At 36.2% G+C, this 25811-nt stretch overlaps 1 protein-coding gene across 2 annotated transcripts in view; it reads right to left on the bottom strand.

Moving 5' to 3' along the window:
- LOC125237451 (plasma membrane calcium-transporting ATPase 3) overlaps window positions 1–25811 on the bottom strand; it is a 284836-nt gene that overhangs the window by 228986 nt on the left and 30039 nt on the right. For both annotated transcript variants that reach the window (XM_048144533.1, XM_048144534.1), the window contains exon 2: window positions 9659–9827. The gene's annotated coding sequence lies outside the window, so the exon portion shown is untranslated. The remainder of the gene's footprint in view (window positions 1–9658; window positions 9828–25811) is intronic.

The raw sequence follows: 25811 nt of genomic DNA, 5'->3' as shown, positions 1-25811 counted from the left end.
TTTGTATAAATCATCCCTTATAAAATTCTTAGTCTTTAAGAAAAACTACTGTACACTTATGTTATTCATAATAAATTATTTCTATTTCTATTTCTGTTTCTATACATACTTACTACAATTTTCTTTTCATTGACAGACGAAGATAAAGTTTTTTTAAAAGTAGTGACGATATACTGAAATGCCAAAACACCATGCACCACCAGCAGATAGGGCTAAAGTGAAGAAATTGCAGATGACATTATAAATTTCTATGTAAATGATTTAAAGTCGCTTGTTGCTAAGTCTATTTGAATATTATCTATGTAGTTAAAAAAATGCTAAGTATTCACGATCACTGTCCAGTACTAACAGCAACACCCTTAACTAAACATCGGTAGCCTTTACATCCTTGTAATAAGGATTACAAATGTACAGCTAACAGTGTTGCCGATGGTACAAAAGAAGTAGTCCCGGGTTAAATTTTTGCAGAACAATTTACAATTTTAAAAGCTATTTTAAGCTGTTTTTGTAAGAATGTCACTATAATTTAATTTATAATAATTAATCCGCTCGGTGTATTCCTTACATTTCATCAAAGTGTCAAAAGTGCCTCTACGTGTTGACCTCGGCTTCACGCATGTCTCCCAAAGGTCCGGAATAACCTATGGTTTCCATGATGGGAAAAATATTTATATTAAGCAAACGTATGGAACTCAAAGTTTATTGAATACCTACAAATTAGACTAAGATTTATGAAACTTTAATTAGAAATGATCCACGTGCACGCACAATGGCGTCTGAACAAACAAAGAGCTGATCCAGTTCCCTACAAACTGTACCAGAGACGAGCCAATAAACACAACTGTCAATCACCATACAAACGTGTCTTGTATTGTTTCTAGGGATGTACCGACTAGTCGCCGACTAGTCGGGAAAGCCGACTATCCGGCCACATTTGTAGTCGGCGATTAGTCGGCGACTAGTCGGCAAAAAAGGCCGATTAGTCGGCACATTATAAGTGATAGAAAAACAGTACAAACATAAATTAACAGCTGATTTTGTTGTATTATGAACCTATTTGTTATGTTGTTAGTCAAAAGAACAACTGCGGTAATCACAGAAAGAAATGTCCTACTAAGGACTATCGGTTTCATAGGCAGGATTCCTACCCACTTAAGCCAAACCGTTTGGTAAAAATGGAAATTGTATATCAATATTCTCATTGACCTTTGAACCTTTAAAAAATAATGAAATGCTCCAACATACGACCAATGTAATTCAAAAATTTTGATAAACTACTCGAAAATTATGTTCTGGCCGACTAGCCGACTAGTCGGCCGACTAATCGGCCACCCAAGCGCCGACTAGTCGGTAGTCGGCCTAGTCGGCCAAATCAATAGTCGGTACATCCCTAGCAACATCGCATTGAGTCAGAATCAGAGCCCTACTGTGAAATACGAAAATCAGAACATCGTTGCCTTCCTGTCCACCGCTCTTACGCATTTAAACGATTTTTTTAAAATTTCAGTATGGGATTTAATCTGACGGCCTAGATAGCCAAAATGAAAATGGTTGACGCTAGACGTGATAGAAACGCAGTCAGGGGATCGATTTTTGAATTTAGAACGCACGAATTCGCCGTTCGAAAGTCTGGAAAACGACGTAATGCTATTTTCGAAAAATGAGTACTAGTAATTATAAAACTAGCAGTAATGGCCACTCGTTTTCGATTCTGTTAGTAGAATTTAAATCGCTAGTAGCGGAGTTATTATTTAACTAATTTCACGAAATCGAATGGCCGAGATTCAAAAATCGGCTCCCTGGATTTGTAATACTCTCGACAATACGGAAGAGCGATTGATATCGTAAGCGTAGTGCTATTTGGCTACATACCCTGGTAGCTGTCCTAAAACAAAATACGTACCTACCTTATATGAGGATGCCATTTCGGTGGTTTGGGCTTAATAGCGTTTTTGCCTGAGGATATTGATAGTCTTTATAATTAGTTTTCTTTGTGTAGTGTAGACTATTACCGCCTGCAGATACGGATTGATTGCGCTGTTTAGTCTGCGTATTGTTTTCGGATTTGGTCGTGATCTAATGGAATAAGGATTGTTGCTCACGGGCGACTTTTTCGTAAATACTTAAATAAGTATGTACTTTAAAAAATAAGTAGATAAATAACTCATTTGCTGCGTTTGCATTGCAGTTAAATGTAAACGAGGATTATAACTTAACAATTTCTAGAAAAATAAAGTATAACTTTGTTTTCTCTTGTGGTGTTGGGGTAACAAACAAATATTAATTATAAACTGAAAAAATGTATATTTCACAAATAAATAAATAAATATTGGGGACACCTTACACCGATCAACTTAGCCCCAAACTAAGCAAAGCTTGTACTATGGGTGCTAAGCGACGATATACATACTTAAATAGATAAATACATACTTATATACATAGAAAACATCCATGACTCAGGAACAAATATCTGTGCTCATCGCACAAATAAATGCCCTTACCGGGATTCGAACCCAGAACCGCGGCTTAGCAGGCAGGGTCACTACCGACTGAGTCAGACCGGTCGTCAACTGATGATCAAGTAATAACTTTACAACAACGAATTCATATTGGATAATATCTACAACTTATGTAGATACCTATATAGTAATCAGATTCGGATATGATCAAAACATTCAAACTTATTAAATGTCAAATTACAAATTATATACCCGACGCGTCTTCCAATTTTTTTAAAATTCCTTACAACTGAATTTAAAAAAAAAACAACCCTAATGCGATCAAGTCTTGATTTTCATAATTACATTTTTTGCTAGTGTGTTCCTAGCTTTCCAAACGCCAAATCTTGGGATTAAGTAGTTGTCAAAGCGGACCCCAGGCTCCCATGAGCCGTGGCAAATGCCGGCATAACGCATGGAGGATGATGAGTGTGTTCCTAGCTTTATACTGTTCCGCCAAAAATCTGTAATTCATAGACAATGTAATGTGCGTACACGCGTGGATTGACATTCATTACTGACTCATGGTTTTGCTCAATCACTCAACATGTGGATCGTTTAACTAAAAAAATCGATAACGTAAATCACGATCAGAGTTAATCTGCTGTTGCGATTTTTTTATTTATTGCTATATGTTGTCAATAACTGACTAGACATAGTTTCTAATAATTTAGATTGAGTTAATTAATATTAGACACTGTTTAAATACTATTTATAACATGTTTTTAGTTACTACTAAAATAACAAAAATAACTTCGGTTGCTAGGCTTCGATAATTATATTATCGTTATACCTAATCGTATAATTTCTTAAATCTAATCATACGTAAATAAATTTTATAATTTCTTAAAAATAATAACATTGAACAAAAAAAACTATTATTAAGCATTTAATCCAGTCAGTATTGTCTTTTGCCTTGGGTTCCCAAAGTTTTCAATCGCGACGCATTCATTATTAATTATCGTCTTATATGTAGAACCTCATTTCTAGGGTCTATGCTTTACATCAGTACTTCGAACTTTTCTAAGGTTGTACATATTTTAAAAGTTTAATATTAAATTCTACTAAATTTCTAGGCACGGATCATAATGTCATAAATAGGCGAACAAAATCTAATCAATCTATTGCGCTACAATTAGGTAGGTATGTTCTACTAATACTACTTTATCATTATTTTTATTAATCTACAAAGATAATGATCTTATCATTAAATGTAGAAATAATACTATTCATTGCGGTAAATAGGTATCGCGATTGTCATATGACAATATTAATAAAACCCGAAAGGTTATTTAAATTAAAATAGTAGGCATCATTTTCATCCCTCGTGAATAATTTAAACATTGAAACCATAATATATGTAGTTTTGGTGGCAAACGCAAACATCAATGGTCAATTAAATTATTTGCACAGCCAAATAACTACAATAAAATTCACACGCAAGCTCAAATATAAACTGAACTTTAAAACGTCCGTGTAACAAAATTTATAGCATGTGCTTCCAATTTAATGGAATTTCAGTATGCTTTAGTATTTAAAAGGCTTCAATTTGTTAGTTTAAAAAGGTAAATTCACCTGGCTCAGAATGGCGGCTACAGCTTATTTATTATTTATATTGAGGGTAATCTTATTTCTAAGAGTCCTGTGAGGATTTAACTAATAATTATATCGTTTTCTTCTTATGTAATTTTTACGTCTTTCAATAGTTTCAATATTAAGTCCGTAATTTGTAGGTACGAGTGCGTTATGGTAACATTTAAATAAATAAATATTATAGGACATTCTTACACACATTGACTGAGGCCCACGGTAAGCTCAAGAAGGCTTGTGTTGTGGGTACTCAGCTCAGACAGCGATAGATATATATAATATATAAATATTTATATACATAGAAAACATCCATGAATCAGGAACAAAATCTGTGCTCATCACACAAATAAATGCCCTTACCGGGATTCGAACCCGGGACCGCGGGAATATTTTTTTTTTTTCAAGACGTAAACTTATTTTATTAGGAACAGGAAACAAAATATCTTCATCATTTACACAAATTACTCCATTATTTAGTATATTTTCAATCACTGACAGTTCGAAGTGTATTGTGTAAATTAGTACAGTTTACTTTTAGAATTGTAACCAATATTATACTATGTACCATTTTTTCTAATATTCAGTAATACATATGCTAAACCTTTGATTCAATTGGCACAATTCCCATAACTCCTCCCGGTCTATTGCCGATAAACGCCAGTGTATGCATAATCTATTTACCTTCAATATAAAGCCTGTAGCGCCATCTATATAAATTTCTAGGTAGTAACATTTCATGGAATTCCAGCTTAACCTTCCATAGGTCAATGTTGAGTTCTATGAAAAACAAACAACAACAAATAAGGTTTCCCTTTCTGTTTTGTTGATTTTTTACACAGATCTGATAAGAACAAGAGTGCATTTATTCGTCTCTATTTCTTTTCAACTTATAGATTTAGATAGAGTACATGTTGAGAACCATTATTTAAATGATTAAGTAAATTAATTTTCAGTACAGATGGTGTTTTTTTTACGCACTAGTGCGAGAAGTGGTTCATTATATGCCAGGTCGAAACTTCGGAGGGTCATCTGTACTGAAAAACGTCGTACGATACGCATGCAAAAAGGAAATTCGTAACTCGTGTCGATTTAAAACACTCCCTTCGGTCGTGTTTTAATTTATCGCCACTAGTTTCGAACTTCCTTTTTTACGCACTTGTATCGTAATGTACTATTTCAGTACAGATGGTGTTTTTTGTGTCGTAACGTCGTTCGATTAGGTACACGTGCGAAAGGAAATTCGTAACTCGTGTCGATTTAAAACACTCCCTTCGATCATGTTTTAATTTATCGCCACGACTCGTTTCGGATTTCATTTTTTTCGCATTTGTATCGTAATGTACATTATGCTATTTGATATCTATGCTTTGTCCTTTCCCATAGCTTTTCGGTTGCATCTTTAATAATAACCTAGGTTCCGCACGACAACCTAATAATTTACTAAACAATGCATACAAACACATAGTAACGAAAGCATTTAGGACACATTACGAAAAGGGATGTAAGTAAAACGATTCCAGATAGGTACTTCCAACAGAACGACAGTTTACAATGCAAAACCTCCCCTTTCACTCCAGAGCTCTTAATTGAAAGAGACAAATTACTCGTCATAAAATAACCTAATAATGTTTTAACATCTTATTGTATATCGTCGATTTCAAAACGGTACCGGCCCGCCCGGCGACGATGACGTCATAGAGTGCGCGCGCACTGCCGCATCGATCGGCACCGTAACCTTTAAGCGCTGCAGCGTATTCTTACAATCACTAAAGCTAGACCGTCAATGGGCGTAAAGCGGCTAATACGCTTTTCAGCGCCGCGAATACGAATTCGGAATTTAGCAAAACGCTGAAACTGCCATTCCCTTACAATTAAAAATCAACTTTATTTCAACGTTTGAGTGCATAATGCAGATGGGGAGTTAGTGTCCCAAGTTGCATGTCTCGGAAGTATTATTTCGTTATTATAATGGATTCGCAGACGATTTTTGTAATGAACAAAGTGTTTTTGGAATGTGGTAATTTGGGAAATTGATTTACACTCTTGAACTTTACTGACCTATCCTTAGATCCTTAGGATAAACTGATGAGTGAATAATTTTACTGTAACTTAAACGAATATTCGTTTTTTTAACAAAATATTTAACAACTGTAATTGTTAATTAACATTAGGAAACCAGTGTAAATAATGGAATGTTAATGAATTATATTTTTTTGTGGAATTTGCAAGAATTATGACAATTATGACATATAAAATATTATATTACGATTGTTAAAACAATATAAGTTTATTATTTACATCGCATTATTTACACCCCTAATTATATTAATAAAATACATATATTTTTTGAATAAAAAAATACCTAAATAATTAACATACTGGTTATTACTGGAATAAAATGTGTTACGAAAAGTTACGCTTTTATAACTAACCTAACCACAAAATTTAAATTTTGCAAAAACCCCCGACCGCGACATACCTAATAGTAAACCGATTTTCATGAAACATAGCTATGAACATTCCCGACTAACTCAGCTTTCAGACAAAAAAAACTAAATCTAAATAGGTTCATCCGTTCGGGAGCTACGATGCCACAGACAGATACACACACAGACAGACAAACAGACAGACAGACAGACAGACAGACAGTCAGACAGTAAGACAGACAGACACGTCAAACTTATAATACCCCGTCGTTTTTGCGTCGGGGGTTAAAAATAACAACAAAGACAAAAATAGAAAAAAAATCCAAATTCAAATAGCACTGAAACAAAATACTTATTTCAATTGTACAAAATTGGATATGCCAAATTATGTTTCCCCGAGGCGTGACTTAAGGTTTATCATTAAAGATCGTTATCAAGGTGCACTTTTCGTGGCAAATGGTACGGCTGGCAAAACAAACAAATACGTACATTTAAATATTCACTTTGTTCTTAACTACAAAATAAATATTTACCTTCTTAGGATTACACCTCTACGGTACAAAGCCTTTTCCGACCAACTATATATTTTAAAAACAATATATGTCAAATGATATTAATTATGTCATAAGAATACATTACGCGAAGTGAATATTATTTTAATCAAAATATTCAAACGCACTCTAGATACGACTATCTAGAATTGTTATTGAAGTAGTTGAAGTCAACAGTAGTGCACGAAGCAAGACGAGCACGGAGGAGTATAATGCCACAAATAATGCCAGTATCTTCATTCACAGTATGGATTTGACACAATACCCAGATTTTTTAACAACCTTCCTGTAATTTCTGTCAACGTAGAAAGGTCATTTAGTTATTTAAAATGATTTTTTCTAATCGACTGACAGCCAAATTTGTTGAACAAACTTTAATTATTTATTTAATGTAATTTGGATAAGTAATTATAAATACATATGTAAATATTTCATAATTTGTTAGGTATATATAATGTTTTAAATACTTGTGTATTTGTTTTTTTGCCAACCATACTTTGCCACCGATACAGCACGCTGATAACGATCTTTATTTATCATTTTACAACATTCGGAGCGAAAAGTTTGAGAACCACTGAAAAAAGAACGAACAAATTTGAATTTCGAAAGGAACTCAAACGGTTCATGTGACATGAAATAATGAGGAGGCACACTCAAAGGTTATGTTATGACAGATGCGCGCCACCTTATTAGTCCATTACACAGATAAATAATTTCATACGTGAGAGCGAGAAGCTGATATTTTTCTCTCTCTCGCATATGAATGACAGTGACATGCCTAGGCACTTGCACAGGCGCCGCCTGGCGGAATATAATGTCAGTGTGCCAGTATGGTGGTTTACATTTTTATTAGAATTATTTTCTCCATACTATTGAACTGTCACCGCATACATAATGTTCTTAAAATAAATTACACACAACTAAAAATAAATTACAAAAAAAAACACGCAAAAATATTGGTGAAAATATGATTTTGGTCACTTCCAGGCTGCGAAACAGCGCCATCTAGTTTTATCCATGAATTGTGGGCCATTTCATCAGGGGTACACTTTTTTAACCCCTGACGCAAAAACGACGAAGTTTGACGTGTCGTTCGCGCACTCAAGTCTACTACTGGCGTGAACATAAAACAAAATAAGTCAGTCTGACTGACTTATTTTGTTTGACTCAGTCAAGAAGAAAACAATATAATATTTTTTTTCTTTTTTGTTTATCATTCTAAATAGTTTAATTTTTAGAAATATTTATAAAAATTATGTTACGTGCAAACTTCTAACAACTACGAACAATACATCTAATCTTATAATTAACTTAAAATTAAATCTTAAAACCCTAAAGACTAAAACTAACTCAAGCAGGTTATAATTAAATTTATAAAAACCTCCCTCAGATCCCCAAAAATGCTTGCGGCGTTTCCTCTTTGCACCGCCAGACTCAACCTCTGAGCAAAGAAGGATCCGGCTCTTTGGTCCCCCGAGACACCTATAAGGCGTTCCGACACCTTTTTATTTTATTTGTCAATGTCAAAATGTACTATCATTCTAAATATTACTTATACGTCTTAATTTTCCTAAATGCTAATTTTATTACATTTTATTATTGATGAGATGACGAGTGACAGAGATGTATGGAAGAGAAAGACATGCTGCGCGGACCCCAAGTGACTGGGATAAGGGCAAGAGAATGATGATGCTAATTTTATTACAATAATACAATACGCAAGTTCACTCACCTCAAGTCTACTACTAGCGTGAACACGTGTCTATCTGTTTGTCCGTCTGTCTGCCTGTGTGTGTGTCTGTTTGTGGCATCGTAGCTCCCGAACGGATGAACCGATTTAGATTTTTTTTTTGAAAGCTGAGTTGGTCGGGAGTCGGGAGTGTTCTTAGCCATGTTTCATGAAAATCGGTCCACTATGTCGGGGTTTTTTTTCAAAATTTTAATTTTGTGGTTAGGTTATTGTATGATGTCAGTCTCGGTATGTATCGTCCTCGGTTTCGAGTTAGGTTGATCTCTGTAAGGAGTCCCCCAATAATATCTTCATCTTATTTGTTCTGCCCTCGTGCCCTCTGACATTTTTATCGCATTATTTACATCCCTAATTATATTAATAAAGAAACGCGTTTCAGGTCCCTTTTATCGGAGATGGATGCTTCCAGAAAGTTTGTTACGACTTTTCCTCACCTTTCACCTTTTGCGGTTTCCTCCAAATGGCAAAGTGGGTAATTTAATATAGACTACTAGGTGTACAGTTACTGAGATAAAAGACTCGTTTATTTACCGTTTGTAAACCTTATTGAAACCGGACCTTACTGTTTAATTTTATATAAAAATTAAAATTTTGAAAAAACCCCCCACCGCGACATAGTAGACCATAAGTAGACCGATTAAAAAACGTCTCCTCAGTACATTTTGTATAGGAAGGACGTAAGACGCGCCTCAAGCGACGCGTCGCTTGAGGCGCGCGCCGCGTCGCCCGCGTCGGGCGGCGCGGCGCTGGCGTCCTGGCGTCCGTTCCGCGTCTGGATAGTCCTTTATGCACACGCTTAAAGCGTTTTGCGTATAATTTTTATAATTTAGTAAAGTTCCTTACCTTATCGTCTGTGTCAGACGCAGGGCCGTGTCGCCATCACCCCACATAAGGCAACATTATAAAGTCCACTTTAACGTCCGATAAACGCGCGTATTATCTGCCTAGGCTGCGTGTGTGCGGCATTATACAGCCGTCCCGATACGTCATAAGGCGCTATGTGTCACGTAACCTGGAACAAGGGAAATTGGAATTAGTATTTTCTCTTAGTTTTTATACTTTAGTAGTGGGTGTTTGGCGTTTTTTCGGCGGTTTCAATCTAATGCCAACGCCGCCTGAACGCGGCGACTCCATAGTGTGAAATTTTGTTTGGAAACGCCGAGAAAACGCGGGATGAGAATACTTCTCATCCCTTATTACTTTTATTAGAGGTAGGTATTACTAAACTTATTTATGTATTCAAACTTTATCGTACAGTAAAAATGTACAAAAAGTGAATTTAATGCCAGAAGTGATTTTCTTTGTCCGTCTGTTTGTTTGTCCGTCTTTCACGGCAAAACGGAGTGACGAATTGACGTGATTTTTAATTTAACCGACTTCAAAAAAGGAGGAGGTTCTCAATTCGACTGAATTTTTTATTTTTTTTTTTTTATTTTTTTTTTGTATGTATGTTACTCGATATCTCCGAGAATCGTGGACCGATTTTCAAAATTTTTTTTTTGATCGAACCGGTATAACCCCGAGATGGTCCCATTGGCACCAAGTCAGGGTCTGATGATGGGATCCTGGAGAAATCGAGGGAACTCTTCAAATGTTATAGGCACATGTAATGTTTTTAGTCTATTTTTCAAAGGTACACCAGTATTTACGTCTGATGGTAATAATTTTATGTGGCTGAGCTGATGATCGAAGGTCAACTCCTCAATGGTTAGGAGTTTAAGGATAATTCTTTCACTACTGTACATGTATTCGGACTGATACATATAATATCACTAGGAACCACTAAAAATCAACTGAGCTGATGATGGAAGGTCAACTCCTCAATGGTTAGGAGTTAAAGGATAATTCTTTCACTACTGTACATGTATTCGGACTGATACATATAATATCACTAGGAACCACTAAAAATCAACAAATAAATAAACTTTTTAACAAAAAATAAAACCGCCTTCAAAAATAAGCGCGTTACAAAACACGGAGAAACTAAAAAGCCAAAAATAATAAACCTTTCAATTCAGATTTCTTATCGTATTGCAATAAGCTAAACATCCAAATTATAAACAAATCAATTATTTTTGGAGTCGGTACCAGCCTGTGTATGGGTGGGTGGGGCAAACAGGCAATAGCAAGGCGACGAACAGGTCTGGTACCGACTACCTGAATTGAAAGGTTTATTATTTTTGGCTTTTTAGTTTCTCCGTGTTTTGTAACGCGCTTATTTTTGAAGGCGGTTTTATTTTTTGTTAAAAAGTTTTTAAGTGGAGATAGTTGAAGGGATGGAGAGTGACATATCAAGCAACTTTTTGCCTCTTTCTAACCCCTCCACTTCCCTAAAAGGAAATTTAACACTAGTGAAGCCGCGGGGGAAAGCTAGTATCTAATATACTTTTCCCCTCACTAGCTCGGAAACACGTGTTTTGTCCTTTAATACCTGCGGGTAAAAACGCATTTTATCCACTAGTGGGTAAAGTAATTTGACCTTGAATAAAGTCAAATTAACTGCATTAAAATTGATAAAAGTAGGTGAATCTAGTAATTAAGATTATTTACCACCTGTGGAACTACTACTGGAAGCAGTGATAAACACATTTTTTTGCGTTGTAGTTTCCTCGCTATAGTGAGGGGAAAAGATTTATGTTACACTCGGGTGCAAATGTATTTTACTTCTCGTGTGTTAAAAAACTCGCAAGTTCAGGATTATATTCTCGAACCTTCAGCTCCTTCAACTATAGAATCCTTTCACTTGCTCGTTTTTCAATTCCACACTCGGCGTTAAAATACAACTTTGCCCCCTTGTATAACAAATAACTATAATTACCTATATGTATTTTACATTGGAAATATTATAACCTTACGGCCCAGCCACGACATTGGGTTAAGCGCGACAGCGGTGAGCGGCGGCCATACGTGCGAATGAAAAGTCCCATCGCTGTGTCTCGCTCCAATGTACGCCCGCCGCTCACCGCTGTCGCGCTTAACCCAATGTCGTGGCTGAGCCGTTAGACGTAGCACACTCTTGATTCGTAGACAATAAACGAGTCGTAGCAAAGCATAAACATTTCATAGCTGAGCATTTCTTTTTTTTTTGCCACTTTTATGAAGTGTGATATTTTTGAAAAAAAATATGCTATTTCTACTCAGAATTACTAGCCTTTTCAATCCTAGTAGTTAAAAAAATTGTCCCATACGATTTTTTCTTATTTTGTTACCATTTTCCGTACATGTTGTATGGGGTAACAAAAGAGGAAAGTAAAAAAAATGTATAGAAATTCTGGGACACTTTTTGTCTCCCAGTGAGATTGAAAGTACCTACTCTACTCGTGATTCTGAGTACCTACAATTGACCTAAAATTCCCTAAAACAATAAAAAAAAAATATTGGCAAAAAAAAAAAAGAAATGCTCAGCTTACGTAGTACGTAGCATCTTATCTTATCTTAGTACGTAGCAGCTACGATATTAAAAAAAAACTGTCACCCATCTGACCTTGACCTACTTCTGATTTATTCATATGGTTGTGTGACCTTCAAAAGTGTGAAGTTCGCACAGATCTCTCCAAATGTCATGAATATTGTTCGATCTTTGCAATGAAACTTCTGTTAGGTGGCTTACAATTTAAACCTTATCCCGTTGAGTGATTTATTGTCATATTTTGAGAGTTTTGAGATGTATGTATAAGTATTTTTTTTTCTGGAACGACTACACTGTGAATTTCTTATATTTTTATTGGAAAAAAAAAATTGACACAAAGTAACCATCGATTAAGTACATCATAAGCATTTGTGAAAACTTAAAAATCCTTGTACAGAAAAGTGGCAGTTTGCTCCCTTTTAACAAGGAAAAAATAATCCCTTTTCTGTGTGGGAAAATTTCTATATATTTTTGTTGTATATAAAAGTACGGTATCTACATCGTAATAATTGACACCTAAAAGTTCAAGAAGGTATTACAGACAGTCAGACATTCCAATATATGGACATATCAAATCAATAAATAAAACAAGCGTTTATATTTTAAATTAAAATTATGTTCGCGTCGGTACGGTACGAAACTTTATAAAGACAGTAGACAAACAACAATAAAAAATAAATAAAAAAAAGTAAAAAAGTGGTCAGCAATCTCCATGAGTGGTGTTGAGAACTTCTCTAAACGGTCAAGTGCCAGATTTTTTTTTTAAACATGGTTATTCGAACACATACAGAAAGAAAGGTGTTTATTGAGAACATTAAGCGTTGGGGATATTAGACCAGCTCCCCAAAGACTGGCTTACTCTGAAGAAACGGACCACCCGAAAAAAACAACTAAAAGCAACCTATGACCTCAGATTGTACAAAAATTTCTTTGCCGCGATGTAGAAATATATGAAACAAAAATATAAACAAGGCACCCGTTTTGAAGCCTTCGAAATGTTGTTTTTTATTTGTAAATGTCAAATTAGTCAATACCGTTGCCTTTTTGCGTGAAAAACTTTTTAATTTAACTTTTTTGTTAATCGTGGGCCAAATCGTTCATCGTTGTCTGATAACGCCATCTAGGACGTGGCGTGTGAAGTTATGCGACTTGTATTGTCTATGGTTAGAAGTGAAAACAAAAAGGTTAATAAATAATGAATATAAAATTACATTATTAAAATATGTTTCTTTAATGAAATTACTTAAAAATCTAAATTATAAATACTAATTGTAATATCGTCTGAATTTTGATCCTTCGGAATTATTTTTATTGTAGGTAGATAAAGAAAGTAGTCATGGAATTGCTTATCTGTTTTATGGGTAGTTAGTGAATTTTGTTTCTAAAGTAAACAGTGATGTGTTATTTTGTTTTAAGTAGCAAATGTATTTTGATTGTGTTTGCGACCGTAATATAAAAAATGGTTTTATAACCTGTTAAGTATGTTTATTTAGCGTTACCTATCGATTTTATTAATTAGTAATCAGTAAATATATGTGTAAAATAGGTGTGAATCAAAAGAATGGAGCCTGAACTGCATGACTAGGTATTTATATATGTGTGTAATATGATTTTTATCTCAAGACTATATTAGCTAAAGTAAAATTACACATAATTAAACATTCATGTCACATTGTCTTAATAATACTAACATATAAAAACTAAACGCATATCTAATTACTATCAGAACGTAATACAAGTCACTTGAACACCCATTTCCTATTTAAAAGCAATCAAGCTAAACATAAAACAAAGAAAACATTCCTTGATTAATTTTAAAATTCAGTTAACTGCAAAAAACGTTCAACCACAACCAATATAAAAAGACCTGTCTCGTTTCTCTTTACCCAATAAAATGAGAGCAAAAAGGGGAAACTAGGGAGAGATAGGGGTCACGTTACGCTGGTGAAGAGGGTTATTGAAAGGCCGCCAAACGTCATATGTGCGGACGCCAAGAGAAACAGCAGAACATATTTACATTGGGTGAAGCAAGAAATTAAATCGCATTCTTGGGTTTGATGGAAATTAAATTTAGAATTTTATTTATTTTTAAATGGTTAGTGTTTTTATTTTTGTTACTAATTGATTCTTAACAAATGTGGGTCAAATACTTAGCTTAATTTATCTTTTTCCCTGCAGATTAAAATACCAAAATTAAGAGATTTTTTTTACGTAGACCGGAAGTATTTTTGCAGTAATTTTATTATCTCTGATTTTGTATTGTCCACAGAAGTGACACTTCTTTAAATAACATACATACATACAATCACGCCTGTATTCCATGAAGGGGTAGGCAGAGCACATGAAAGTACTAAAGCTTCAGTGCCACTCTTGGCAAATATGGGGTAAATAAGTGGCATGCAATGCCCAAAAATTCCTAAGGCCTTCTCTTTTATTTAAAACCCACATTTATTTTGACCGATGAACCGTATTTACTTAAAATAGGCCAATGAACCAAATAAATACATTAATTGCATTTTAACTAATTAAGTTTTATTTAGGAAGAGCAGGTTGAGAAAATAGCCAAAATTAAAAACATAAATAATGATTGGGAGAAGTTATGTCAAATCATGGATTTAAACTAGGATAAACGCTAACTGAAGTAACTTTGCAAAATGCGTAATATTTAAAACACGTATACGTATACGTGATACGTATTGTGGGAATAAAAAATGTTTCAGAACTTCCAACTAGGTACATACTACATATTAATTCATAAATATATTTTTTTACATTTGCAAATTAAACCAAGTATAAATGCCTGCCTGCTGAGCCGCGGTCCTGGGTTCGAATCCCGGTAAGGGCCTTTATTTGTGCGATGAGCACAGATATTTGTTCCTGAGTCATGGATGTTTTCTATGTATGTAAGTATGTATATCGTCGCTTAGCACCCATAGTACAAGCTTTGCTTAGTTTGGGGCTAAGTTGATCTGTGTAAGGTGTCCCCAATATTTATTTATTTATTATTTATTTATAAATCACAAAATGCGGAAGCAGAGACTTTTTTATTATTAGTTATATAAATTTTAACACTCCATTTCTAAATATTCCCACAGAAATTTTATATTTCCTTCAGAATTTAAACTCTAATGTCTAATAAATAAACACCTTAATCTATATCTATCAACAAACGCATACCAAAGGATCTTGAGCGTTAGGTCATCTCAAAGGGGAGGCGGGTGCAAACTGGGTGTGGGGGCAAAACGGGATCAAGGTCGCTCCGGCGCGGCGCCGCTCCAACCCTCCGTGTATTGGAGATTTGTAATATACGAGTAATTAAGTGTATAGATTTGTAGGTTTTTGCATGGGAAGTGTGATAAGCGTTTTGTTTTATAGGATTGGAGATGGAGGGAGGGTAAATTTGTTGTGTGCGGGTTTCTGTGGTGATGTACAATTTTTTTATCAAAAAGTTCATATCAGCATACTTATAGCTGTTTATTTTTTTATTTTTATTTTTATTTATTCTTAACAATAAACATTGTGTCGAATATTCATTCATGCATATAATAATTACATACAACACAATACTAAAACTACTACAAAAATATTCATCCTACTAGTATTTACTACACTAAATGTCCATAACTATAGCAATAAAAGTAAAAATAAAACAGAAGTAACAATTTATAACCACGTTATTTACATTGTATACAATTACCAAAGAAAACATAAATAAAATAAATAAGTAATTATCACAAACCAATTAAAACATGTCATTTAGAAAATCATTAATTGAGTAATAACATTTTTCTACTAGAAAAGCCTTTAACTTGCGCTTGAACAGTTTACAATCAGAGATCTGCTTAAACTCAATTGGTAGTTTGTTAAAAAGATGAACTGCCTGGTAGCTTGCTGAATGTTGCACAATTTTTAATTTAGGCACTAAACTATTTTTAAGGTCTTTTCTTCTCGTTGCAAATCTCAATGCTCTGTCATAATCACTTTCAGTTTCCTCCAAATTTTTGACAAGCCCTGATAGGAGAACCAAGATGTATAGGCAAGGCACAGTCAATATTTTAAGTTTTTTAAAATGCGGCTTGCACGATTCCCACTGCGGTATTCTGACAATAATTCGTATGGCCCTTTTCTGCACCAAGAAAGCACTTTGAGTGTTATATAGGTAACTGTTTCCCCATAATTTAATGCTGTACCGCAGTTTAGATTCAATAAGGGCGTAGTAGACCGACTTGAGTTGTTCAATATTGGTTTCTTCCCGTAAGCTTCTCAGAGCAAAACAACTTGAACTTAATGAATTGTTTAACTCTTCTAGTTGCGGCTGCCAATTTAGATTAGAGTCAATCAAAACCCCCAAGAATTTCACTACCTCAACTTGTTCTATGATATCGCCATTTATACTAAGGGATAAGGAATCGGTGCATCTAGGACTAGTATTAAATAAAATTGATTTAGTTTTGCTACTATTCAAGGTAAGATTATTCACTGAAAACCAAGAAGAAAATGCTTTAAGAGCGCTATTCATTATTTCATTTAGTTCTTCTATACAATCCGCGGACACTATAGCGTTGGTGTCATCAGCGAACAACACTAACTTCAAATTTGGAATGGAATCATGGATATAATTTATTAAATCATTAACAAATAAGACAAAAAATATAGGTCCCAAAATAGATCCTTGAGGAACACCTCGTCTTATATCAACCATACGTGATTTATGCACCGTCTCGTAATTGTTTTCAATGTGTCTTAATTCTACAAACTGTTTTCTATTTCCTAAATAAGACTGATATAATTTAAGCACATTTCCCCTCACTCCATAGTATTCTAATTTACTCAACAAGATTGAATGGTCCACAGTATCGAAAGCCGCGCTTAAATCCAAAAATACCCCTGCTACCTTCTTCCCACTATTAAGTTGAAGTACCGTATCTTTAATTAGCTCATCAATAGCTTCACTAGTTCCAACTCTTTTACGGTACCCAAATTGCCGAGTGTTTAGAATTTGATATCTATTGAGATGATGAAGCAACCTGTCTTTTAATAATTTTTCAAAAATTTTTGATAAGATTGGTAACAATGAAATAGGTCTGTAATTATTGGGAATATTGACTGGTCCCCTTTTATGGATCGGCAGTACTCTAGCTATTTTTAACTGATCTGGAAACGTGCACAGTTCAAAACATTGATTGTAAAAGTTAGCAAGTGGCTCTGCCAATAAATCAATATTATCCTTAATGATTTTTATCGGTATGCCGTCATAACCTACAGATGACTTAGACTCCATTAGCTTAACTAAACGAGATATCTCATATGGAGTAACTGCGCTATGGGTCATCTCGTCAGTTACCCTAGCCACGTGTCGATGTAGGAACTTGAGCGCTGCTTGTTGGTCCGCTACACCTCCACTAGTGTGATCAAATATTTTACAAAAAATATTGCATTGCTCTTGTGGGTCACTTATAATTTTATCTGTTTTTAGTAACAAGTTATTATTTGAAATAGAGGGTGTTTTGTTTCTATGCTGGTTAACTATTTTCCATATGGCTTTGCTCGAATTTTTCGCTGTATTAATTTGTGCCTGTACAGCATTTTTTTTAGCATTTCGGATTAGTTGTCTGTATAACTTTAAGTACTTGCCACGATATGTAGCCATTGAACTGTCAAGGTGTTCCTTATCAATGATCGTTAGAAATCGTTTCATTTTGCTGGAAGTTTTTAAGCCCTTCGATATCCACTTACATTTCCTGTTTACCTTTGAGGCTTTTAGTGTTTTCTTAAAGCTACTTTTAAAAGTGTACATAAATTTCTTAATAAAATTGTTAATGCCTAAATCGTACCAATTTTGATTTAGCAGTTTAAGTCTAAATTTATTGTTATTAATGTCGTTAAAACACCTTCGTTCTCTTCGAATCAATGGTTGTGACTGCAATTTTGAAGAATACATGGAATCGGTCTCTATTCTACACAGCAGACCAGCGTGTGTGGCTATCATGAGTTTGAATAAGTAACGGAAAATAATAACGGCTATATGAATATAGAGTAGTTGCCATCATAAAAGTATTGTCTCCCTATTTATTTATACTTGTATTAACAACATAGTAGGTTCTTAAGAATCGAAATAAGATGTTACATATTAAAGAAAAAATGACGGATACCACCAGTGGCGCAGGCTGGATTAGAACCGGCGTCTTTATCAATCCGGGCTAACGCCGTGAACCCCTAGGCCACCCCGTCACAGCGGAAGCCGTCTAAATTTATTTTCTATATGTCATCTTGAACCACTAGGCGTCTTTGACCAACTCGGGCAAGCAGTAGGTGCTGGCACCTCCTATACGAAACCTTTCAGGTTTACGTTATAGCTAATAATAGTTATTTGTTATACAAGGGGGCAAAGTTGTATTTTAACGCCGAGTGTGGAATTAAAAAACGAGCAAGCGAAAGGATTCTATAGTTGAACCACGAGCGAAGCGAGTGGTTCGAGAATAGAATCCTGAACTTGCGAGTTTTTTAACACACGAGAAGTAAAATATATTTGCACCCGAGTGTAACACAAAACTTTTCCCCTCACTTTAGCGATGAAACTACAACGCAAAAAATGCGTTTATCACTGCTTCCAGTAGTTCCACAGGCGGTAAATCATCTTTATTACTAGATTCACCTACTTTTATCAATTTTAAAGCAGTTCATTTGACTTTATTCAAGGTCAAATTACTTTACCCACTAGTGGATAAAATACGTTTTTACCCGCTGGTATTAAACTACAAAACACGTGTTTCCGAGCTAGTGAGGGGAACATTTAATTTGTTGTTAAGGCTTACTAATTCATATTACAATATGTCCTCCACCTCCATTACATAATATATTTAAAGACAAAACTATATATTTATTTCATAGATGCATTAGCATGCAATGCAGCCCCAGGGGTGCACTTGGCTGAAAGCCGTTTTATGTAACCTAAGCTCGATAAGCGGGTAATGCGTTTTCTGCAGTCTACATACATGTATATACATAATATACATATACTTATATGATATATGCACAGGGCAATGCCTTTAGAGGCGTGAGTTTATGTATAACGTATGCTTACAGTCTAAGATTTGTAAGTGCCCGTTTTTCGCTACTGTAGGATATCGTAGAAGGCGACTGTAGGATACCATTACCCTTATTGCGTTTTCACATTATCCGATCCGATATCGTAGAACCGATATCCCACACATATAAGCCGCCATCTTGATTTTTGCCTCTGAAATCCTTCCAACATCCGATATTGGATCGGACAATGTGAAAACGCACTTACGCGAAGCTTAGCTTGCACGAAACTATGCTTTAGTCCGTTTTTACATTATCCGATCCGATATCGGATGTCGGAAGGATTTTAATGGAAAATATCCAAGATGGCGACTTAAATGTATGGGATATCGGTCCGACATCCGATATCGGATCGGATAATGTGAAAACGGCCTTACGCTCCATGCTATATCTAAATGGTTGACGTTTCATGTGCCCTAAAGCATAATTTAGACATAAATTGGTTTTCACACTCAAATAAATAATATTTACTTATATAAAAAAAAACTGTGGGGACGGGTTAAGAATTTCACAACCCCCTTTCTTCCCGTGGGTGTCGTAGAAGTCGACTGTGGTATATGAGTTAAATTGTGGCGTAGGCGAGAGGCTGGCAACCTGTCACTGCAATGTCACAATTCGGATTTCTTTCGACCCCTTTTTGCCAAGAGTGGCACTTGAGTAGTTCACGTGCTCTGCCTACCCCTTTATGGGATACAGGCGTTATATGATATGATTGTAAATAAATATTTTCCCTGACTCGGCCATGGCACGGGTGGACAGTGCGTTTCAAACTTTCAGCGGCCACGTGTGTTTTCCATACAGTATTCATTCGGAAGGCCTCAAACTGTGTGTTTATTTCTTTGGGTCAGGCGAGGTTGCCACAAACCTTCCCCTTTTAGATAAAAATAGACTGTTTTAAGACGAGATGGGAGCGCTCGGGAAAATCGGGTCGCATCTACATCATTAGAAAGAGGACAAACACACAATTTAGTAGATGAATTTTAAGAACGTGAACTTTTTTAGTTTTTTTTTCATTGCAAATCAAAGTTGGCTATTGAGTTGACCTTTGTAAAAAAAATTACATGCTGTACAACCTTCGAGGGCCAATAAAAAAATTTTGCGTTGGTTGTCCAAAATTTTGACTTTAATAAAGTAGTGCAACGTCACGATGCAATAAGAATTGCATGTCTCTAGCACTTAATTCTTTTTGAAATGAGTTGGTCCTGATTTTTTTTCTCAAAACAACAAAAAGTTCTGAGAAAAAATGCATTTCAGTCAAACAAATTTTTGGAAAGCGTGGTGAGATAGGGAACGACCCCACCTATCCACCGTATTAATTTGGCAAACGATGGATAAAACACCCTGTATAAGAAACTAAGACTAAACTTAAAAGCTAGCTAATGTCTAAAATAGACCCTTGAGGCATTGTACCAAGGATACTGGCGACATTTTCTCGCTGTATCGCAAAATGAAACTAGTTCTAATAGCGTGCCTTAAAAAAACAGATCATAGTTCAGATCAACGCAACGGAGCCACGCTGTTAGTGACCGGCCACACCAGATCGTCGAGTGTCTCGGGGCGCGCAACGGGCGTCCGCGCCACGCCGCTTCAGTGTAATTCAAAAAACGTCTCCTCAGTACATTTTGTATAGGAAAGACGTAAGACGCGCCCCAGGTGGCGTGGCGGCGGCGGGGCGCGCGCCGCGCCGCTTGGCGGCGCGCCTTACGTCCTTCCTATACAAAATGTACTGAGGAGACGCTTTTTGAATTACACTCAGGTGGCGTGGCGCGGACGCCCTTTGCGCGCCCCGAGACACGCGACGCATAAGTGGGAACGCTGCCTTACGTCGTCGCCCAAATCTAATGTTTAATTTGTTTATTTTTTTTTGTATGTCTTTTGTATTATTTTTTTGTAAGTCTTGTTTTGTATTTTGTAGTTTCACAGTGCCTTGGTGTAAACTGTAATGCTGTGTTACTTTTTGATTAAATAAATAAATAAATAAATAGTTTTGCTATGCCATCAAATTGTGTAAAATTTTAATATTCAATGTCAGTATCCGGAAAAAAACAAGTCTACTTTTTTTATGGAGAATCACTCGCCATCTTCTTAAGTTTGGGAACTGCTGAATTAGACATATCTGCTACTGACAGGAAGACAATATTTCGACCTCAATGAATTCTACTGTTTTCAACTTTGAACATTTAAATAATTAAATGTGTGTGCTCGGGGAAACTTCCCACTTTATCGATTGCTTAATATAAATTTGTCAGTTTGTCAGTTTATTCATATAAAGATACAAGTAAATCTCGCTTTAATAGTAACCTACAAAGTGGGACGTTTTGCTAAACTCACTCACAAATTTAGATATTTACCATAGCTTTATGTCTTTAAGTTTCGTCTTAATTCTCTGTGTAAGAATGTCTTTTTTTTTTAGGTCACAACTGGGTCTTTATTTACATGAACATATTTACATAATTATATAAGAAACTAAGAATAAACTATTATTATTTCTTCCCCGGGATGTCCCCTCGGGACATCACGGCGTCCATTATGTGGATAAGATAGAGGTTTCTCTAAATTCCCAAAACACTCATCAAAAAAAAATATATTATTTATTTCATTTAAGTATTATTTATTGATGTTTTCCTTCACCGAACTTCCCTTTTGAACCCTATACCATGTAAAGCTTACATCACACGATGTCCGTTTAATTATGTAATTGCCGACCGGATGTGCAGGTGTCATGGCCGCCACATCCGGTAGCCATGCCGGTCACTTTATTATGCACGTTTTGACGCCCCTTACACCAGGGGAAAGGAAAACTTTTCCTTGAATGAATTTTGTTTTTGCAAAAGTGAATCTTGTAATTTATATTTTAATCCCCGACGCAAAAACGACGGGGTGTTATAAGTTTGACGTGTCTGTCTGTGTGTGTGTTGTCTGTGGCATCGTAGCTCCCGAAGGGATGAGCCGATTTAGATTTCGTTTTTTTTTGTTTGAAAGCTGAGCTTAGTCGGGAGTGTTGTTAGCCATGTCTCATGAAAATCGGTCCGCTATTAAAAGGGTTTTTTTCAAAATTTTAATATTGTGTTTAGGTTATAATATATGATTCGTATTGTTACCTCTGTATTAGCAGTTATTCATTGTCTACGTAGACTGCTTACCACCCGGCGAGTCACATATAGCAAAAAATACTTCCTTAATGATAATGCATATCCAGGCGTGGCCTGCACTTGGCAATTTAACGACCGTCCGCAAACGGAATAATGACCCCTATTTTATGGCCCGGAAGAGCTATAGTCGCGTCATCGGCGGTCGTAAAACGACTATTAAAATGTTTTCTTAGGAAGTGGATGAAATATTACGTAGATTGGTATGGACGATGTGTGTTATGCTTAGAGGACTACTGTTGAGAATAGGGATGTCACGAATGTCGCATGTGTCACATTCGCGAATGCGAATGCGAATATTCAGAATGCGAATGTGCGAATGCGAATGCGAATGCGAATATCGCTGAATTTCATAAAAAAATATATAACTAGACTACCTAACACTAGATGGACCAAAAGAAGCACAACCTGGAAAGGACCACCTGGTAAACGAAACAGAGGACGACCACAGGCTAGATGGATAGATGACATAATAAAGCATGTCCCGAGAAATTGGCACACTGAAGCCCAAGATAGAGAGAGATGGCGCAAACTGGGAGAGGCCTTCACTCGCGAAGAGGTCCGCTCGTTTAAATAAAATATAACATATAGATGTAAGTAGTAATAAGTTAAAAATGAGTCGGAATAAAAGGCTTTTTTATTTTATTTTTATTTATTTCATAAAAAAACAAGCAATCACCAACAACCCGCTAGGTAAAAATGCTTACTATTGGTCAAAATGCCGAGTACGAACTTCACGCCGTACGAATTTGAGCTATCTGCGCATGCGCGAGTCGACAGTCGACAAGTAGCAATTGGAGCGGTCGGCGCGGGCGAGGAACAAGCTGCGACTTGCACACATTCGCATTCGCAAAACATTCGCATCGTTTGAAGCGAATGCGAATGTCAATGCAAATGTTTAAAAGAATGCGAATCATTCGCATATGCGAATGCGAATGCAAATATTCGTAACATCCCTAGTTGAGAATATAACCTAACCACAAAATTAAAATTTTGAAAAAACCCCGACATAGTGGACATGGCTTCATGAAACATATATGGCTAAGAATACTCCCGATTAAGTGCGTTATCACATTATCCGATCCGATATCGGGTGTCGGACCGATATCCCATAAATTACAGGCGCCATCTTGGATTTTTCTATTGAAATCCTTCTGACATCCGATATCGGATCGGGTAATGAAAATGAAAAATGAAAATGAAAATGAAAATGAAATATTTATTTTTCAAGTAGGCATATTACAACGTGATTATGTGAAAACGGACTAACTCAGTTTTCAAACAAAAAACTAAATCTAAATCGGTTCATCCGTTCGGGAGCTACGATGCCACAGACAGACACACACATAGACAGACAGACAGACAGATAAACAGACAAACAGACAGACACGTTTTTGCATCGGGGGTTAAAACTGAAAAATATATACATACATGCAACATACATACATACAATCACGCCTGTATCCCATGAAGGGGTAGACAGAGCACATGAAACTACTCGTTTCAGTGCCACTCTTGGCAAATAAGGGATTGAAAGAAAACGAAACTGTGACATTGCAGTGACAGGTTGCCAGCCTACGCCACAATTTAACCCATATCCCATAGCCCACAGTCGCCTTCTACGACACCCACGGGAAGAAAGGGAGTGGTAAATTCTTAACCCGTCACCACACGGGAGAAAACCGGACCCCCGGGTCTTAGCAATAGAGAGGTTCAAACAAAAAAAAATTGTAACATTGTAGTGACAGAGGTCGTGAGTTCAAGTCTCACCCAAGGCAGACATTTTCCACTTTTAAATTTATTCTAAGCCTAGTGGCATCGATTGCAGATGTTTCTGCTAATCAGAAGTTAAAATTTAGCATGGTTAGCGCATCGTAACTGGTGAATTTCCAATATGACTTGGAACTCCGGTTGCCGTTTAAGAAGTTTAACACTCTTACGGTAGATGTCGCTACGGGTCCCATTGACTTTAGTAGTGGAAAATTTCGCTGGCTTGGTTGAAGTCTTGGTGGCTCAGTTGGCAGAGCGCTGGAATATTATCCAGAGGCCGTGAGTTCAAGTCTCACCCAAGGCAGACATTTTCCACTTTTAAATTTATTCTAAGCCTATTGTAGTGACAGGTTGCCAGCCAGCGCTTAGGTACGTCACATAACAATTAAACTGAACCTATATCCCACAGTTGACTTCTATGACACCCATGGGAGAGGAAAGGGGTCACCACACGTGCTAAGATACATACATATGCCATGATAGGGATAAAGGGGTAGGTGAACTAGGTAAGGTACAGCGGGGCAAATCTTTCCAATGTTTGCATTATGAAATAGAGTGTCCACCGGTTATATATGGTAGGCGTGTTCAGTGGATAGTTGGATACATGTAGAACTCAACATCATAGTGTAATAATGGAAAAAATTTACCAGTTACAATAGCCCCCCAGTCGAGATTTTCCCCGTTGTACCTTACGGCCCAGCCACGACATTGGTCTAAGCGCGACAGCGGTGAGCGGCGGCCATATATTGGAGCGAGACACAGCGATGGGACTTTTCATTCGCACGTATGGCTGCCGCTCACCGCTGTCGCGCTTAGACCAATGTCGTGGCTGGGCCGTTACTCAAGTTTCAGCGCCACTCTTGACAGCGCCAGTCTTTCACGGTGCGCGCGGTGAAATTGTGGAATGAACTGCCTCGGTCTCTCAAACAGTCTCAGTCTGTGGCGTCACTCAAGACTAATTTGAAGAAGCTTTGGCTTTCCAACCAAGCGTGATCTGGTTATGTGTATACCTACTGAACCTACTCCTATTTGAGAAGTACATATTTCTTGCGATATTCATATTTATGTATATATATATTTATATATCGTATTTTATTTGTGTATTCGTGTATGTAGTTTATTTCATAATATTATTTAGCATTTATGTAGTTTATTTACTTGTGGACATTATTTTGGTTTATTTCTGACCTTTATTGTACTTCTGTAAGTTTGTCTATCTTGCCTACTTTAATGTTCCTCTCATCTAATCTAAGGTTACCTTAGGCCTTTGTACCTCTGTTCCTGTAAACTGTATATGAATCTGTTGTACACAATAAAGTGATTAAATACTACTACTACTACTACAATTAAGGGGTTGAAACCACACGAATAACAAGCAAACGAACCGTCGAACCAACATCATTAAAAGTGACATTCATTCATCCTCCTTGCGTTATCCCGGCATTTGCCACGACCCATATGAGCATGGGGTCCGCTTTGACAACTAATCCCAAGATTTGACGTAGGCATTGCGAAAGAGACTGCCATCTGACCTTCCATCCCGAAGGGTAACTAGACCTTATTGGAATTAGTCCGGTTTTCT

Source organism: Leguminivora glycinivorella, chromosome 21 (genome assembly GCF_023078275.1).
Source record: "Leguminivora glycinivorella isolate SPB_JAAS2020 chromosome 21, LegGlyc_1.1, whole genome shotgun sequence".
In the NCBI taxonomy this organism is placed as follows: domain Eukaryota; kingdom Metazoa; phylum Arthropoda; class Insecta; order Lepidoptera; family Tortricidae; genus Leguminivora; species Leguminivora glycinivorella.
This window is presented reverse-complemented; position numbering and strand designations above follow the sequence as displayed.